This window comes from Hyperolius riggenbachi, chromosome 1, assembly GCF_040937935.1.
Source record: "Hyperolius riggenbachi isolate aHypRig1 chromosome 1, aHypRig1.pri, whole genome shotgun sequence".
Taxonomy (NCBI): domain Eukaryota; kingdom Metazoa; phylum Chordata; class Amphibia; order Anura; family Hyperoliidae; genus Hyperolius; species Hyperolius riggenbachi.
In genome coordinates this window covers 501,113,766-501,132,685 of record NC_090646.1, presented here as the reverse complement: position 1 = coordinate 501,132,685, position 18,920 = coordinate 501,113,766, and the positions used below count along the sequence as shown (strand labels likewise).

At 47.8% G+C, this 18,920-nt stretch overlaps 1 long non-coding RNA gene across 1 annotated transcript; it reads left to right on the top strand.

Annotated features, from left to right (window-relative positions):
• Window positions 1-5,724: 5,724 nt before the first annotated feature.
• Window positions 5,725-17,589, top strand: LOC137555834 (uncharacterized). The gene is made up of 2 exons (XR_011028506.1): window positions 5,725-5,804; window positions 17,185-17,589. It is a non-coding gene; the product is annotated as an uncharacterized lncRNA (long non-coding RNA).
• The last annotated feature ends 1,331 nt before the right edge of the window (window positions 17,590-18,920 follow it).

Below are 18,920 nucleotides of genomic sequence, written 5' to 3'. Positions count from 1 at the left end.
AAAATTTACGCGTTGCACCACTAACGCGTAAAAATGTATGCGTTAATGTTCCTGCACTAGCGGGAATGTGTAAAAATGTACGCAATTCGGCCCTGACCTCCGAGGTCAGAAAGCTGCCAGCGGGGGACTGGAGCAGCAGTGAGTGACTACGAGGGCACAGGATGGCTGCATGGGGTTGGTAGAAGCCCCAGGTAAGTGAAACTCATTTTTTTTTTTTTGCTTGAACCTTCCCTTTAAGACCGCTCCACGCCCATGGGCGTGGCCGCAGCCCCAGGACCGCCTAACGCCAATTGGCGTCAAGTCCTGGAGCTGCAGTTTGCAGGAGATCGCGCGCAGGCTGCACGTGCATCTCCTGCTTGGGGGGCGGAGCTCCGCCCCCTCTTCAGTCTCCAAGTGGCGATCGCCAATTGGAAGACTGTTAGACGGCGTAATCGCCGTCTATTTACATGTACAGCGCTGCGATCGGCAGCAACGCTTTACTGGGGACAGCCATGTGACACGGCTGTCCCCTCCTGAGGCTGGGGAGTGATCGGCTGTCATAGGCTGAAGCCTATGACAGCTGATCACCCTGATTGGTTGGCAGGGGGAGGGAGGGAGGGAGCAGGGGAATGAAAATTAAAAAAAAGCCATTTTTATTCAAAAATAAATAAAATAAATATTTTTTTTTTTTTAAAAATAAACAACTGTGGAGTGATCAGACCCCCCCAACAGAGAGCTCTGTTGGTGTCGGGAAAAGGGGGGGGGGATTACTTGTGTGCTGTGTTGCATGGCCCTGCAGCTTGGCCTTAAAGCTGCAGTGGCCAATTAATAAAAAAACAGCCTGGTCTTTAGGGGGGTTTAGCACTGTGGTCCTGAAGTGGTTAATCCTAGGAAAACTCCCGAGAAAAAAGGATAGTTTATGTAAGGAAAATCAGCTTCTTTGTTTGGCAGAGAATAATCCACTAATATACTTGTATCATTCATGTAAAAATATAATTGCCGACTTAGTTGCTTAGTCAGCCAATGATCCAAATTGTGAAATCGGACTAGACGCAACTCAACTTGATCACTTAAAGTTCTATTGAGTCTACATAATCACTTAAAAAGAACCTTTGCATCAATATAACCAGTGCCAGGAACTTTATATCAGACAAAACTGCTGTGAGAGGGGCACAATTTGGGAGAGGCCACACTTGTGTCCGCAAAAAACACGGGAGCTTTCGATTGGATGATCTTTCGCATTCCTTATGTGTTTTTCACAAGTGTGTGTTGTCCACTATAAACAGTCAGCCAGCACCTGCTAGCAGTCTTTGGAAATCGAGCATGTGTTGTGATTTTATGCGGCAGGAAATCAGTTTTTTATGCATGCAAATAAGGGCCGGAAAACTAACAAACACCATCACCACTGAAAAGCATTATGTGCGATTTCGTATTGCACGAAATCACGCACTTTTCAGCAAAGCTTTGCTACTTGGTTTTATGAATGGTCAAGTATGGTATAAGCCAGGGGTCACACTTGCAAGGGTGTTTTTCCATGTGATTCCCGCATCTCTGCCACAGTGCGTTCGCTTTTCTGAGCGCGTTTTCCACTAGCGTTTTGTTACGTTTTTCCATTTATGGCATGATACAATATAATTGCAAATGCACATGTCATACCTGAAGAAGCCGAAAAATGTACGAAAAAATGCACTGACAATCACAAACACAAATGGTAAGGACGTGAGGCTATTCACTTCGATAGCCTGTGCAGTCATGTGCGTTTTGCCGTCTGCGGCAAAAGGTGCACAATCTCACCAAGTGTGCACGCTGATTGGTTCAGGGACCCATAATCCCTTGCACCAATCAATACTACCTGGCTGCCTGCTGCCTAGTTTTTATCAATGATCGCTATTACTAGCAGTAATAGAGATCACTGAGGGACTGGGTGAACACTGCTTGGGAAAGGGATCACATGATCCCTTGGACCAATCACTGCAGCCATAGGGGTCAAGGGGTCACATGATCCCTTTGACCAATCACTGCAGCGTTACTGGGCAAATGCACAATCAGACCAGAAAGCTCTGGTAAGTATGTTGTGTGTGTTTTTCAATGATCACTGTTACTTGTAGTAACAGTAATCATTAAGGGTTACTGCAGTGCCGATTAGGTTCAGGGACCATATGATCCCTTGCACCGATCCGTGTTGCGGCAAGCACGTGAGGTGATGGTTTTCATCTTGCATGTAGGTTCTACGTCCTGGTGACATGAGCCGCCACTTTACAAGACGAGGGACCTACGTTCACGCAGAACAACTGGTTAATAATGCTTTGTTAAAAATTATCTTTCCATTTCATTTTGAAACCAGCTATAAATTTATGCATAAATTCATAACTTTGGCAACACTATTTAAAATGCAAATCTAAGAGAAATTTCGATTAGCATCACCGAGCAGAAGCCCTTAGCAAATCAAATCAAATCAAATCAAAGTCAAATCAAAGATAGCTTTATTGGCATGACCAATATTCATTACAGGTATTGCCAAAGCAAGGGGAAATAGGGGACATGGGAGGGGGTGGGGTAGGGGGACAATGGCTAAGCAGTCTGTGGACATTTTTTAGGTTTACAGTTCCGTTATGCTCCTCTCAGTCTGTGGCATGCTGTGACATAGTGTGCAGCGATTGTCACTGTGGATTCCTCTTCTCCCAGTACGATATATGTTTTTCTCTCATCTTCTAGTGTGAGAAAGTCTGGGAATAGTTCCAACAATTTCTTAAAGTAAGTGTCCCTGGTTGCAGTATACTTGGGGCAGTGCAGCAGGAAGTAGCTTTCATCCTCAAGGGTCTTCTGCTCACAGTGTTGGCATAGTCTCTCCTCCCTGGGTTTGTATGTCTGTCTGTGTCTCCCAGACTCTATTTTGAAGTTGTGAGCAATCTGTAGACACTCGGGATTTTCCTCTCTTTGCACACCTCAATTAATGGAGTGATTGGCAGCAGGCTGCGGTAGTGTTGTCTGTCAATGTCTGCTAGGAACACTGTAGGTATGGCTGTGTTCTATATGCATGTAAAATAATCCAAGCAAGCCATTTGCCATTAATCCTGAATTGAAGGGTTTCCCCTTTTTTGCCTTTTCTTAACAAAAGAGAAATGTCCCTTTAAAATTACCCAGTATTATTTCTTTCCCATTTTCATTTACACGCACAGTCAATTCAATAATTAGCACAATTCAATTATATGGTATTTTTATACTAAGTATAGGAACACTACATGTTGAAATGCATAAGAGATAACGATCTGCCTTTGATTTGTTTTATATACACAGAAGCAAGTGATCACCAGGCTCAAGACGTGATAGCCAGTAAACACTGTGATCAAAAGCCACTAGGTACATGTAAAAAACATGAGAACACATTCTCCTGGGGTTTAAACTGCAGACTCTTAATAAGTGGTCTAGTTTCCAATATACAGTCCCTCGGGTGTCTATAGGCTTAACAGAACTGCAGTCTTCCACCTTCAGGAGGCAGTTCATCGATACAGATTAACCTTATTCAATCAGCCATACTCTTTGAGCATCCCACGCTTAAGGTGAACATATTCAAACGGTAAGGTACACACATATGGGTACTGCAAACTGTCACATTACTAGAGAGGAATCTGCTGCTTAGTAGTTTAGAAGCAAACTGTTCTAGAGCTACGAGTGCAACCTGGGCTTTATAGGGGACTAGGTTATGCACCTCACAGTTGCCAGTGAACTGTAATTGTCAGTTAATACAGACTCAGATAAATGGTGGAACTGTATTGCCATAAGACTTGCATCAATATCATGACTTGTGCAATTCAGACAAGTAGGGTCTAAGATCAATTTAATAACAAAAAAACTGAGTTTTGTCTATGATTTGTAAATACTACTGAACCCTGCTAAAGTATTTCTCTTTGAACCTTTTTAATTTCTGCAATATTAGAATCTAAAACTAACTGAATTTCAATTAAATGTTTACCAGTTGAACTATGTAACATTCTTATAGGGCAGTTCCATGAGAACATTTTATTTTACTAATCTCTTCTTCCTTCATACTCAACTTTGAGATCTTTCCAAACAGCCCCATCATTCTGATTGCGCTGTCCTGACTACACCCCCTTCCATGACTCCTTTTCACTCATCCTAAAAACTGCCAACTTGATATCACTGCCTCTTCCTGTTTCCCTGCATTTCATTCCCATAGCCACACCGCAACTACACTGGAAGGGAGATGCAACCCGGCCACTTCTCTCCTGCAATCGGCAATGAAGGTAGTGGGTGAATGGAGTGAACAACAAACCCTTTCCCAGAAAGGACAGTAACTGAAGATCTGTTACCAGAAGCCAATAAAGACCTGTTACCAGAAGCGAAGGAAGACCTACTATCAGAAGCCAATAAAGACCTGTTACCAGAAGCCAAGGAAGACCTACTATCAGAAGCCGATAAAGACCTGCTACCAGAAGTTGATGAAGAACTGCTTCCAGAAGCCTATGAAGACCTGCTACCAGAAGCTCATGGAAATCTGCTACCAGAAGCTGATGAAGACCTACTATCAGAAGCCAATGAAGATCTGCTACCAGAAGCTGATAAACACCTGCTACCAGAAGCTAATGGAAATCTGCTAGCAGAAGCTGATGAAGAGCTTCTGTCGGAAGCCAATGAAGACCTGCTACCAGAAGCTGATGAAAACCTGCTACCTGAAGCCAATGAAGACCTGCTACCAGAAGCTGACGAAGACCTGCTTCCAGAAGCCAATGAAGACCTGCTACCAGAAGCGGATAAACACCTGCTACCAGGAGCTCATGGAAATCTGCTAGCAGAAGCTGATGAAGAGCTTCTGTCAGAAGCCAATGAAGACCTGCTACCAGAAGCTGATGAAAACCTGCTACCTGAAGCAAATGAAGACCTGCTACCAGAAGCTGATGAAGACCTGCTACCTTAAGCCAATAAAGACCTGCTACCAGAAGCTTATGAAGACCTGCTACCAGAAGCTGATGATGACCTGCTACCAGAAGGCAATAAAGACCTGCTACCAGAAGCTCACAGAAATCTGCTACCAGAAGCTGATGAAAAGCTACTATCAGAAGCCAATTAAGACCTGCTACCAGAAGCTGATGAAAACCTGCTACCTAAAGCCAATAAAGACCTGCTTCCAGAAGCTAATGGAGACCTGCTACCAGAAATTGATGAACACCTGCTACCAGAAGCTCATGTAAATCTGCTACCAGAAGCTGATGAAGAGCTTCTATCGGAAACCAATGAAGACCTGCTACCAGAAGCTCATGAAAACCTGCTACCTGAATCCAATGAAGACCTGCTACCAGAAGCTGATAAAGACTGCTACCAGAAGTGGATGAAGACCTGCTACCAGAAGCTGATGAAGACTGCTACCAGAAGCTGATGAAGACTGCTACCAGAAGATTATGAAGACCTGCTACCAGAAGCTGATGACAACTTGCTACCAGAAGGCAATGAAGACTTGCTACCAGAAGTCGATGAAGAATGCTACCAAAAGTTCATGGAGACCTGGACAAAAGTCTAAGCTTGATGTCATCACTGGTGCTCTGGGGGTTTGTGTGATTGTAATTTGGGAGGAGAGAAGGAGCATTCTAAGTGTTAGATGGTCAGGATTGAGAGGGTAAAATAATAATAAAGTGTATATATTGGCTTTAACATTTTTTAAAACACAAAACCTTTCTATTATTGAGGAAAAACTGTTAAACGGAAAAACTGGTTTTTGCTTGTTGCACAAGTATTTATTACCTGGGTGTAAGGTATGGATGAAGAATGAGCTATACTATAAATTCAAGGTGACTCAGACAATGCGGAAAGTAAGTTGACTGTCTGTCCTGTATGCTTTTAAAAACACACGATTGGTTCACACGATGGCCAGGGGCCCCGGACCTCTCTCACTGGCCGGGGCCCCAAGGCCAACACGCGATACCTGGAGGGGAGTGCAGGTGGGCCTGGACCTCTCATACCCAGGCTCTGGACCTCTCACATCCAGAAAACCCACCAACACTGCCTCCATACTGAATGCTAAATTCAACACACACAAGCAATAGAACACAGCAGTACATGCATCCAGCTACATTTGAAATTGGTCAGCAGGTGCTCGTCAGCCAATCAGGATGCACTATCATACACCCTTTACCTGCCATACCACATCTAGCAGCCATTAGCATTCAGGTGGGAGGCTTCAGTTGGACGCCATCGCAAGATTGCGTCGCTAGCAGGACCGCCCCGTGCAGGCATCCCTCCCACAGGGGTCCCTCCCTAACCGCTCACCTGTCCGCCATGTCCTAGAGCTGAAAGAAAACGTTTAAAAACACACGATTGGTTCACACGATGGCCAGGGGCCCCGGACCTCTCTCACTGGCCGGGGCCCCAAGGCCAACACGCGATACCTGGAGGGGAGTGCAGGTGGGCCTGGACCTCTCACACCCAGGCTCTGGACCCCTCACATCCAGAAAACCCACCAACACTGCCTCCATACTGAATGCTAAATTCAACACACACAAGCAATAGAACACAGCAGTACATGCATCCAGCTACATTTGAAATTGGTCAGCAGGTGCTCGTCAGCCAATCAGGATGCACTATCATACACCCTTTACCTGCCATACCACATCTAGCAGCCATTAGCATTCAGGTGGGAGGCTTCAATTGGACGCCATCGCAAGATTGCGTCGCTAGCAGGACCGCCCCGTGCAGGCATCCCTCCCACAGGGGTCCCTCCCTAACCGCTCACCTGTCCGCCATGTCCTAGAGCTGAAAGAAAACGTTTAAAAACACACGATTGGTTCACACGATGGCCAGGGGCCCCGGACCTCTCTCACTGGCCGGGGCCCCAAGGCCAACACACGATACCTGGAGGGGAGTGCAGGTGGGCCTGGACCTCTCACACCCAGGCTCTGGACCTCTCACATCCAGAAAACCCACCAACACTGCCTCCATACTGAATGCTAAATTCAACACACACAAGCAATAGAACACAGCAGTACATGCATCCAGCCAGTGGCGGACATACGGCCGTGCAGGCCGTGCCGCTGCACGAGGGCCCCTGAAGTTCCGTTTTCTTCAGGGGCCCATTAAGTTTTTTTTTTTTTTTTTTTTATAATTTTCTCCCCCCGGGGGGCCCCGACTTCTATCCTCCCTCCCTCCCTCACCTCGGGGGGCCCCCCTCCCGATATGCGCGGCGGGAGAGCGAGCGAGCGACAAATGCAGGAAGTCTTCAGGGCTCTCCAGGCATCCGCTAGAGGGCTCAGCCGCTTGGTCTCCGATATGTTTCCAGTTGGAGACATATTGGAGACTAAGGGGCTGGGCCTCTAGCGTCTGCCTGGAGAGCCCTGAAGACTTCCTGCATTTGCCGCTTGCTCTCCCGCCGCGCATATCGGGAGGGGGCCCCCCGAGGTGAGGAAGGGAGGGAGGGAGGAAGGATAGGAGTCGGGCCCCCCACCCGGATAGCTACCCACCCGGCTACCTAACCACCTACCCACCCACCAGGCTTCCTACCTACCCACCCGACTACCTAACCACCCACCAGGCTTCCTACCTACCTACCCACCCGGCTACCTACCCACCCACCAGGCTTCCTACCTAACCACCCACCCGACTACCTACCCACCCGGCTACCTACCTACCTACCCGGCTACCTACCTACCCACCCGGCTACCTACCTAATGACCCACCTGGCTACCTACCGGGCTAGTTACCAACCCACCCACCAGGCTACCTACCCACCCACCCGGCTACCTACCTACCTACCTACCTACCCACCCACCCACCAGGCTACCCACCCACCAGGCTTCCTACCTACCTACCCACCTGGCTACCTACCTAACCACCCACCCGGCTACCTACCTAACCACCCACCCGGCTACCTACCGGCTAGTTACCAACCCACCCACCAGGCTACCTACCCACCCACCCGGCTACCCACCCACCCACCAGGCTACCTACCTACCTACCTACCTACCCACCCGGCTACCTACCTAACCACCCACCCGGCTACCTACCTAACCACCCACCCGGCTACCTACCTAACCACCCACCCGGCTACCTACCGGGCTAGTTACCAACCCACCCACCAGGCTACCTACCCACCCACCAGGCTACCTACCTAACCACCCACCCGGGTACCTACCGGGCTAGTTACCAACCCACCCACCAGGCTACCTACCTACCCACCCACCAGGCTACCTACCCACCCACCAGGCTACCTACCTAACCACCCACCCGGCTACCTACCGGGCTAGTTACCAACCCACCCACCAGGCTACCTACCTACCTACCCACCCACCCACCCACCAGGCTACCTACCTACCTACCTACCGAGCTAGTTACCCACCCACCAGGCTACCTACCCACCAGGCTACCAACCCACCCACCCACCAGGCTACCAACCCACCCACCCACCAGGCTACCTATCCACCCAACCACCCATGGGAGCTGCGCGCCGGATGGAGGCTGGGACAGGAGGTCTGCTGCTGCAGGTGAGTAAATGTTTTTGTTTTTTTATTTATATTAGCAGGTGTATGTTCTGGGCAGGTCTGCCACATGATTGCATGTATTTTCTGCGCAAATCTGCCGTCATGATTGCATGTATTTTCTGGGCATATCTGCCGACATGATTGCACGTATTTTCTGGGCATATCTGCCGACTTGTTTGCATGTTTTTTCTGGGCATATTTGCCGACTTGTTTGCACGTATTTTCTGGGCATATCTGCCGACTTGATTGCACGTATTTTCTGGGCATATCTGCCGACTTGTTTGCACGTATTTTCTGGGCATATCTGCCGACTTGTTTGCACGTATTTTCTGGGCATATCTGCCGACTTGATTGCACGTATTTTCTGGGCATATCTGCCGACTTGATTGCACGTATTTTCTGGGCATATCTGCCGACTTGATTGCACGTATTTTCTGGGCATATCTGCTGACTTGATTGCACGTATTTTCTGGGCATATCTGCCGACTTGATTGCACGTATTTTCTGGGCATATCTGCCGACATGATTGCACGTATTTTCTGGGCATATCTGCCGACATGATTGCACGTATTTTCTGGGCATATCTGCCTACATGATTGCACGTATTTTCTCGGCATATCTGCCGACTTGATTGCACATATTTTCTGGGCATATCTGCCGACATGATTGCACGTATTTTTTGGGCATATCTGCCGACATGATGTGTATTTTCTTGAGAAAACCTGCACAATTATGTGAATTTTCTGGGGAAAGGGTCACCAAAACTTGGGCCCACTGTCTTTGTGTTGCACTTTTCAAGGGAACCTGAGGTGAGAATAATATTGAGGCTGCCATATTTCTCTCCTTTTAAGCAATACCAGTTGCCTGGCTGCCGTGCTGGTCCTCTGCCTCTTATTCTTTCAACCATAGACCCTGAACAAGCATGCAGCAGGTCAGGGGTTTCTGACAATATTGTCAGAACTGAGAAGATTAGCTGCATGCTTGTTGCTGGTGTAATTCAGTTTATTACTGCAGCCAAATAGATCAGCAGGGCCGCCAGGCAACTAGTATTGTTTAAAAGGAAATAAACCCTCAGTCCGAGTTCGCTTTAAGTTACAGTTAGCTCCGCCCTCATCCGGTCATTGCCACGCCCATTTTTTTGCCGCGGCTCTGTCCACTATTTTGTAGCCACGCCCATATTTTGCCGCCGCGCTACGCGCGCCGCAGGTCGTACGGGGCCCACAATTACAATTTTGCACAGGGGCCCACTGCTGGCTGTGTCCGCCACTGCATCCAGCTACATTTGAAATTGGTCAGCAGGTGCTCGTCAGCCAATCAGGATGCACTATCATACACCCTTTACCTGCCATACCACATCTAGCAGCCATTAGCATTCAGGTGGGAGGCTTCAATTGGACGCCATCGCAAGATTGCGTCGCTAGCAGGACCGCCCCGTGCAGGCATCCCTCCCACAGGGGTCCCTCCCTAACCGCTCACCTGTCCGCCATGTCCTAGAGCTGAAAGAAAACGTTTAAAAACACACGATTGGTTCACACGATGGCCAGGGGCCCCGGACCTCTCTCACTGGCCGGGGCCCCAAGGCCAACACGCGATACCTGGAGGGGAGTGCAGGTGGGCCTGGACCTCTCAGCTCAGTTTTCTTTCAGCTCTAGGACATGGCGGACAGGTGAGCGGTTAGGGAGGGACCCCTGTGGGAGGGATGCCTGCACGGGGCGGTCCTGCTAGTGACGCAATCTTGCGATGGCGTCCAACTGAAGCCTCCCACCTGAATGCTAATGGCTGCTAGATGTGGTATGGCAGGTAAAGGGTGTATGATAGTGCATCCTGATTGGCTGACGAGCACCTGCTGACCAATTTCAAATGTAGCTGGATGCATGTACTGCTGTGTTCTATTGCTTGTGTGTGTTGAATTTAGCATTCAGTATGGAGGCAGTGTTGGTGGGTTTTCTGGATGTGAGAGGTCCAGAGCCTGGGTGTGAGAGGTCCAGGCCCACCTGCACTCCCCTCCAGGTATCGCGTGTTGGCCTTGGGGCCCCGGCCAGTGAGAGAGGTCCGGGGCCCCTGGCCATCGTGTGAACCAATCGTGTGTTTTTAAACGTTTTCTTTCAGCTCTAGGACATGGCAGACAGGTGAGCGGTTAGGGAGGGACCCCTGTGGGAGGGATGCCTGCACGGGGCGGTCCTGCTAGCGACGCAATCTTGCGATGGCGTCCAACTGAAGCCTCCCACCTGAATGCTAATGGCTGCTAGATGTGGTATGGCAGGTAAAGGGTGTATGATAGTGCATCCTGATTGGCTGACGAGCACCTGCTGACCAATTTCAAATGTAGCTGGATGCATGTACTGCTGTGTTCTATTGCTTGTGTGTGTTGAATTTAGCATTCAGTATGGAGGCAGTGTTGGTGGGTTTTCTGGATGTGAGAGGTCCAGAGCCTGGGTGTGAGAGGTCCAGGCCCACCTGCACTCCCCTCCAGGTATCGCGTGTTGGCCTTGGGGCCCCGGCCAGTGAGAGACATCCGGGGCCCCTGGCCATCGTGTGAACCAATCGTGTGTTTCAAAACGTTTTCTTTCAGCTCTAGGACATGGCGGACAGATGAGCGGTTAGGGAGGGACCCCTGTGGGAGGGATGCCTGCACGGGGCGGTCCTGCTAGCGACGCAATCGTGCGATGGCGTCCAACTGAAGCCTCCCACCTGAATGCTAATGGCTGCTAGATGTGGTATGGCAGGTAAAGGGTGTATGATAGTGCATCCTGATTGGCTGACGAGCACCTGCTGACCAATTTCAAATGTAGCTGGATGCATGTACTGCTGTGTTCTATTGCTTGTGTGTGTTGAATTTAGCATTCAGTATGGAGGCAGTGTTGGTGGGTTTTCTGTATGTGAGAGGTCCAGAGCCTGGGTGTGAGAGGTCCAGGCCCACCTGCACTCCCCTCCAGGCAGGGGCGTCTCTAGCCATTTTGTCACTCCAGGCGAGAAATCCTGTGGCACCCCCCCCCCCCCCCCCCCCGTGATTGCCCCCAGTCCCATACCCCGCACCCCTCATGGTGAACACCACTCCTGTGGTGAACCCCACCCCCAAGACCCCCGAAAATCATAATGCAGCAGCGTTTCACCAGAAAATGTACTTATTGCGGCATGGGTTCACCAGAAAATAGTTGTTATGCAGCAGAGCGTTTCACCATAAAATATACTTATTGCGGCATGCACTCACACACACCACACACAGTACACACACACACACTATACACACACACACACACACAGTGTACACACACACACACACACAGTACACACACTGCACACAACATACACACTATACACAGTACACACACACACACACTCTAGACATGCACAGCACAGTACACACACTATACACACACACACACACTGCACACAACATACACACACACACACAGTACACACACTGCACACAACATACACACTATACACAGTACACACACACACACTTTAGACACGCACAGCACAGTACACACACTACACACACACACAGTACACACACTGCACACAACATACACACACACACACACACAGTACACACACTGCACACAACACACACTGCACGCACGCACGCACGCACACACACACACACACACACACACACAGAGCACACTATACACAGCACACAGTAGACATACACTATACACATACAGAGATAGGAGGAGTGGAGTGAGACTGAGAATAGCCTGAGATGGAGCAGTTTATCTGTATTGCAGTCCCACATTACACAGAGACTAGTTGCTGGTAATAGGACTGCTGTCCCTGCCAATCTCTTACACAAGTCAGCAAGCAGCCCTCCTGGAGTCTAGGGACTGTCAAAACTTTTCAACCTGTTTAAGACCTTATCTACACATGCAGTCATTATAACAATGGGGAGAGACCAGACAGATTTTTTCCCACTGACCCTCCAGACGAGTTCTACATCATGCTGTGTATATTTACCAGCTAGCCTGCCCTCTAATTGCACTTTTATCAGCTAGCCTAGTATTTTACATTGCCTTACATCAACAAACCTGAATACAGCAGACACAGGACCAACCCTAAATCATTGACTGAAAGGCGGCCTGGGGGGAAGTCAATGCCTGGCTGCTACACAGTCTCTACATCCACGCAGTTAGCAGTAGCAGAGAGAGAGGGACTGAATTCTCAGGAGTCGGACTCAGGAGCTGATGATGCTGTACTCCTCGGATCCCTGACTAGGATGAGTGCCTTCTCTCACTGACTCATTCATTACTGTGGTTCTTTGAATCATTGAGCTGAAGTCCAGTCAGCCCCGCTGCTGCTGCTGCTGTGTAAACTGACACCTGAGTCAGCTGAGAGGCATTTCTTCTCTCACTACTCAGTGCAGAAGCGCCCTTGCCTCTTCCTGTCACCTTAGGCGAAAATTTATAGCTGCCTAATGGCTCGGACGCCTCTGCCTCCAGGTATCGCGTGTTGGCCTTGGGGCCCCGGCCAGTGAGAGAGCTCCGGGGCCCCTGGCCATCGTGTGAACCAATCGTGTGTTTTTAAACGTTTTCTTTCAGCTCTAGGACATGGTGGACAGGTGAGCGGTTAGCGAGGGACCCCTGTGGGAGGGATGCCTGCACGGGGCGGTCCTGCTAGCGACGCAATCTTGCGATGGCGTCCAACTGAAGCCTCCCACCTGAATGCTAATGGCTGCTAGATGTGGTATGGCAGGTAAAGGGTGTATGATAGTGCATCCTGATTGGCTGACGAGCACCTGCTGACCGATTTCAAATGTAGCTGGATGCATGTACTGCTGTGTTCTATTGCTTGTGTGTGTTGAATTTAGCATTCAGTATGGAGGCAGTGTTGGTGGGTTTTCTGGATGTGAGAGGTCCAGAGCCTGGGTGTGAGAGGTCCAGGCCCACCTGCACTCCCCTCCAGGTATCGCGTGTTGGCCTTGGGGCCCCGGCCAGTGAGAGAGGTCCGGGGCCCCTGGCCATCGTGTGAACCAATCGTGTGTTTTTAAACGTTTTCTTTCAGCTCTAGGACATGGCGGACAGGTGAGCGGTTAGGGAGGGACCCCTGTGGGAGGGATGCCTGCACGGGGCAGTCCTGCTAGTGACGCAATCTTGCGATGGCGTCCAACTGAAGCCTCCCACCTAAATGCTAATGGCTGCTAGATGTGGTATGGCAGGTAAAGGGTGTATGATAGTGCATCCTGATTGGCTGACGAGCACCTGCTGACCAATTTCAAATGTAGCTGGATGCATGTACTGCTGTGTTCTATTGCTTGTGTGTGTTGAATTTAGCATTCAGTATGGAGGCAGTGTTGGTGGGTTTTCTGGATGTGAGAGGTCCAGAGCCTGGGTGTGAGAGGTCCAGGCCCACCTGCACTCCCCTCCAGGTATCGCGTGTTGGCCTTGGGGCCCCGGCCAGTGAGAGACGTCCGGGGCCCCTGGCCATAGTGTGAACCAATCGTGTGTTTCTAAACGTTTTCTTTCAGCTCTAGGACATGGCGGATAGGTGAGCGGTTAGGGAGGGACCCCTGTGGGAGGGATGCCTGCACGGGGCAGTCCTGCTAGCGACGCAATCGTGCGATGGCGTCCAACTGAAGCCTCCCACCTGAATGCTAATGGCTGCTAGATGTGGTATGGCAGGTAAAGGGTGTATGATAGTGCATCCTGATTGGCTGACGAGCACCTGCTGACCAATTTCAAATGTAGCTGGATGCATGTACTGCTGTGTTCTATTGCTTGTGTGTGTTGAATTTAGCATTCAGTATGGAGGCAGTGTTGGTGGGTTTTCTGTATGTGAGAGGTCCAGAGCCTGGGTGTGAGAGGTCCAGGCCCACCTGCACTCCCCTCCAGGTATCGCGTGCTGGCCTTGGGGCCCCGGCCAGTGAGAGAGGTCCGGGGCCCCTGGCCATCGTGTGAACCAATCGTGTGTTTTTAAACGTTTTCTTTCAGCTCTAGGACATGGCGGACAGGTGAGCGGTTAGCGAGGGACCCCTGTGGGAGGGATGCAGCGGTTAGCGAGGGACCCCTGTGGGAGGGATGCCTGCACGGGGCGGTCCTGCTAGCGACGCAATCTTGCGATGGCGTCCAACTGAAGCCTCCCACCTGAATGCTAATGGCTGCTAGATGTGGTATGGCAGGTAAAGGGTGTATGATAGTGCATCCTGATTGGCTGACGAGCACCTGCTGACCAATTTCAAATGTAGCTGGATGCATGTACTGCTGTGTTCTATTGCTTGTGTGTGTTGAATTTAGCATTCAGTATGGAGGCAGTGTTGGTGGGTTTTCTGGATGTGAGAGGTCCAGAGCCTGGGTGTGAGAGGTCCAGGCCCACCTGCACTCCCCTCCAGGTATCACGTGTTGGCCTTGGGGCCCCGGCCAGTGAGAGAGGTCCGGGGCCCCTGGCCATCGTGTGAACCAATCGTGTGTTTTTAAACGTTTTCTTTCAGCTCTAGGACATGGCGGACAGGTGAGCGGTTAGCGAGGGACCCCTGTGGGAGGGATGCCTGCACGGGGCGGTCCTGCTAGCGACGCAATCTTGCGATGGCGTCCAACTGAAGCCTCCCACCTGAATGCTAATGGCTGCTAGATGTGGTATGGCAGGTAAAGGGTGTATGATAGTGCATCCTGATTGGCTGACGAGCACCTGCTGACCAATTTCAAATGTAGCTGGATGCATGTACTGCTGTGTTCTATTGCTTGTGTGTGTTGAATTTAGCATTCAGTATGGAGGCAGTGTTGGTGGGTTTTCTGGATGTGAGAGGTCCAGAGCCTGGGTGTGAGAGGTCCAGGCCCACCTGCACTCCCCTCCAGGTATCGCGTGTTGGCCTTGGGGCCCCGGCCAGTGAGAGAGGTCCGGGGCCCCTGGCCATCGTGTGAACCAATCGTGTGTTTTTAAACGTTTTCTTTCAGCTCTAGGACATGGCAGACAGGTGAGCGGTTAGGGAGGGACCCCTGTGGGAGGGATGCCTGCACGGGGCGGTCCTGCTAGCGACGCAATCTTGCGATGGCGTCCAACTGAAGCCTCCCACCTGAATGCTAATGGCTGCTAGATGTGGTATGGCAGGTAAAGGGTGTATGATAGTGCATCCTGATTGGCTGACGAGCACCTGCTGACCAATTTCAAATGTAGCTGGATGCATGTACTGCTGTGTTCTATTGCTTGTGTGTACTGTATGCTTTTAAACTAGAGTGGATAATTAGAAAGATTGAATTAAATTAAGGTCGGACATCACTAAAATGAACATCACAATTCTTATGATTCAGACTTGTTAAGCAGGACTCAGGAACACTGAAGCTCTGGTCAAAAGCCTTAATCAACCAGACAAAGCTAAGTTATGAATTAAGGTTAAAAAAACTAAATATATGGTAATGACATATTTCAATGATGCACAACAAGAACCTCTTGTAAATAATGTATGAAAGAGTATGAAAGAGTAGCAAGCTTCAAATACTGAGATCTATCATCACAGAATGAAATGAGGTTAGCAAAGAGATAAAAGCATGTAAAAGCTTTGGTAACAGAAGCTATTTTAGCCTACAGGAGCTTCTACGATCAGGTCTCCTGTCAAGATGAACCACAGTAGGTATACACAAAACCATTATTTGTATAGTTGTCAGTTAAGTCAGCAAATTGTGGGTTGTGAAGAGTAGGGATTTGCAAAATCATCGCTGGCAGTTTCACAAGATTTTCATTGAACTTCCCATTGGTCCACGAGAATCTCATAAATAAGCTATGTGAAACTGGCACAATGGATTAGTAATAACAATCATAAATAAAAGTACTGGTTGTAAATCAAAATGAAATGATTAATCAATCACAATCAATCTTTTGGTTGCTAATACTAAGGGCTAAATATCAATCAAAAGATTGCACTAACATTCTACTCCTATTTATGATACATTTTCTTCTATTTACTATTGTTTTTATGAAAATAGCCCTATGGCGTATTTGCCACAGAGATCCATGTTGTATACAGTACAGTCTTATTGCATCTGTACAGCGATCTCTGGCAAAGGCATTGACATTTTCTCTAGGAAACCCCTGCGGCAAAAGCCCAGCAAATTCACTGCTTTTTCAGGGGATATATATGTTATGCTCAAAGCCAGAGTTGTGGCCACTCCAGTTCCCAAATTGACCAGCCAATGTGGGAAGTGGCCAGGAGATGTGGCCAAGATCAGATGTAAGTACCTTGGCTAGTGAGGTGACAAAAAAAAAAAGTTTCTTTTGAATGTGCGACCTGCAGGCCTATGCCTAACACTAACTTTAGTGTCTAACCCTAATCTCCCATCTCCTCTGCCTAACACTAAACTCCTCTCTCCTCTGCTTAAAATTAACCTCCCCTCTCCTGTGCCTAACATTAACCTAATCTCTTCTGTGCTTATCACTAACCTCCCCCTCTCCTCTGCCTAACCCTAACTTTCTCAACTCTCCAGATTCTATCACATCCAAATAGTTAAATGCAAAAGCCATTTTGCACATTGACCAGCCAATATTAGACTTTGAATGGTAATGTTACAACTAAATTGTTCATTTTGAAAAAATGGTCCCACTTTGTCCGACTTCTTCCTTTTGCCAGACATATAATACATAACATATAATAATATAACTGCAATACCAATGGGGTACATTTCATTTAACCACATTCAAAATCCACCGGAAATCTTTTGATCACTATTAAGGGCTAAAACAGATCAAAAGATCGTACTAACATTTTTACTTTTATCTACTGTTTTTACAGAGAATCATTCAAAAAAGAAATCGAGCATGATAATCATATCCACATTAAATAGTACTGATAATCTGCCAATATATGGGGGATATGAAGACTTAGAGGAATGGGTCATCAACCCACAAAGCAACACTGTATTAAGGAAAGAAAACAGATTACGCTACCGTGGCAAGAAAAAAAATAACATCAATAACACAAGAATGTCATCAAATAATCGGTTTATCGAAACACAACAACAACAACTAAAAAATCTATTAAAACCAAGATGTGACCACAGGATGCTCCCTCTGAGATAACTGGTTTATGAACTGGGAAAACAAGTACAGTAACTACAAGTAAAAAGATTGTGCCTCACTGGCCAAAATAAAATATACACTGTTCCTGGTCAATTAATAAGATCAGGAGTGATCGTTACCATGGTTGGACAGTGTATGCGGTACAAGTCTGGTACTAATACATGAAAAGATGTATTTTGCACATGAAATTAAGGTAATAATTGCACTGCACTGGTTAACGTGAAATGGATGCTGCCCCAACATGATCATTTTTATTGGAGAAAACAATACACTGTAGCTGGTCAGAGTATACAATGCAAATCACGCAACATGATTAATATGCATAAATGAATATACATCTAAGGCCAGCAGCAGACTTAAATAAAATGCAAGTGAAAAAAACAATGTATGACGATCATAAGATATAAACAACACAAGATTGGAAATGGGCCCATATGCAATTTGTTTTTTCTCCTGAGTTTTTTCTTGTAAATAACTTGTAAACTTGTAAATAAAATGCCTGAAATTTGTTAATAAAATGCCTTTTAAACTCCCAGCAAGCAAGAAAATATTTAAACTAGTTGTGATAGTACTCTTTTACCTAATTATTGGTACCTTTTCAATTGCTAAGTGCTGGAAAGTTAATTTAATAGAAAATGAAAAATTATCTCCTAAGAGAAAACTCAGGTGAAAAAGTTAATTGTACAGTATATGGGCCAGGATGTTAGTTCAAAAACAATAAAGTGCAAATGCTAATTTGCAAAACAATGCAAGAACCTATCCATTAAGGACCAATACTGGGAAAGTGCAAGTGCATGATCACTGACTCTACCTCTAGCCAACAAACTTGCATGGAGGAACAAAAGGTTAATAATGTTTAGGGATAGGGAGTCATACCCGAGCACGCGCAATTCCATATTAATTTCAGCTGGTTGTACATGAATCCAGGGAAATCCATGATTTCTGAACATCTTGGCCTGGACAGAATGTGCTTGCATTCTGTCCAGCTATCACATCCAAAGCAGATGTAGTAATACAAAAATATTGCAAGTCTCAGTCCATCAGCTTAGTAAATCGTGCCAATTGTTTAGTCCATGGAGAAATGGCTATACAGACAAGCATGCTCAGCTTGACCAGGTGGCATGTATTGAGCTACAGGGAGTGGAATGAGAAGAGAATAAGTGGTTGTCTTACCGCAAAGGCATAAAGTAACAACCGATTGATAAAGAAGCAGCCAAAAGTTTCAGCTTTTCTGAGAGAAAATTCCTATCTTCAGCAAAACAATGCATGCAGTAGAATAATACTTTCACTTGTCTATGTTTATACATTACAATTTGGAGAATCTGTGAACATCTGCTGAGATTCTGGCTTCCTGCCTTTTGCCTCAGCTTTCAGAAAGTGAGTGGAATCCAGTGCTCGTTCTGCAATTTAAACAACCCTAGAACATTTTTTTTTATTCTGAATAGTGTG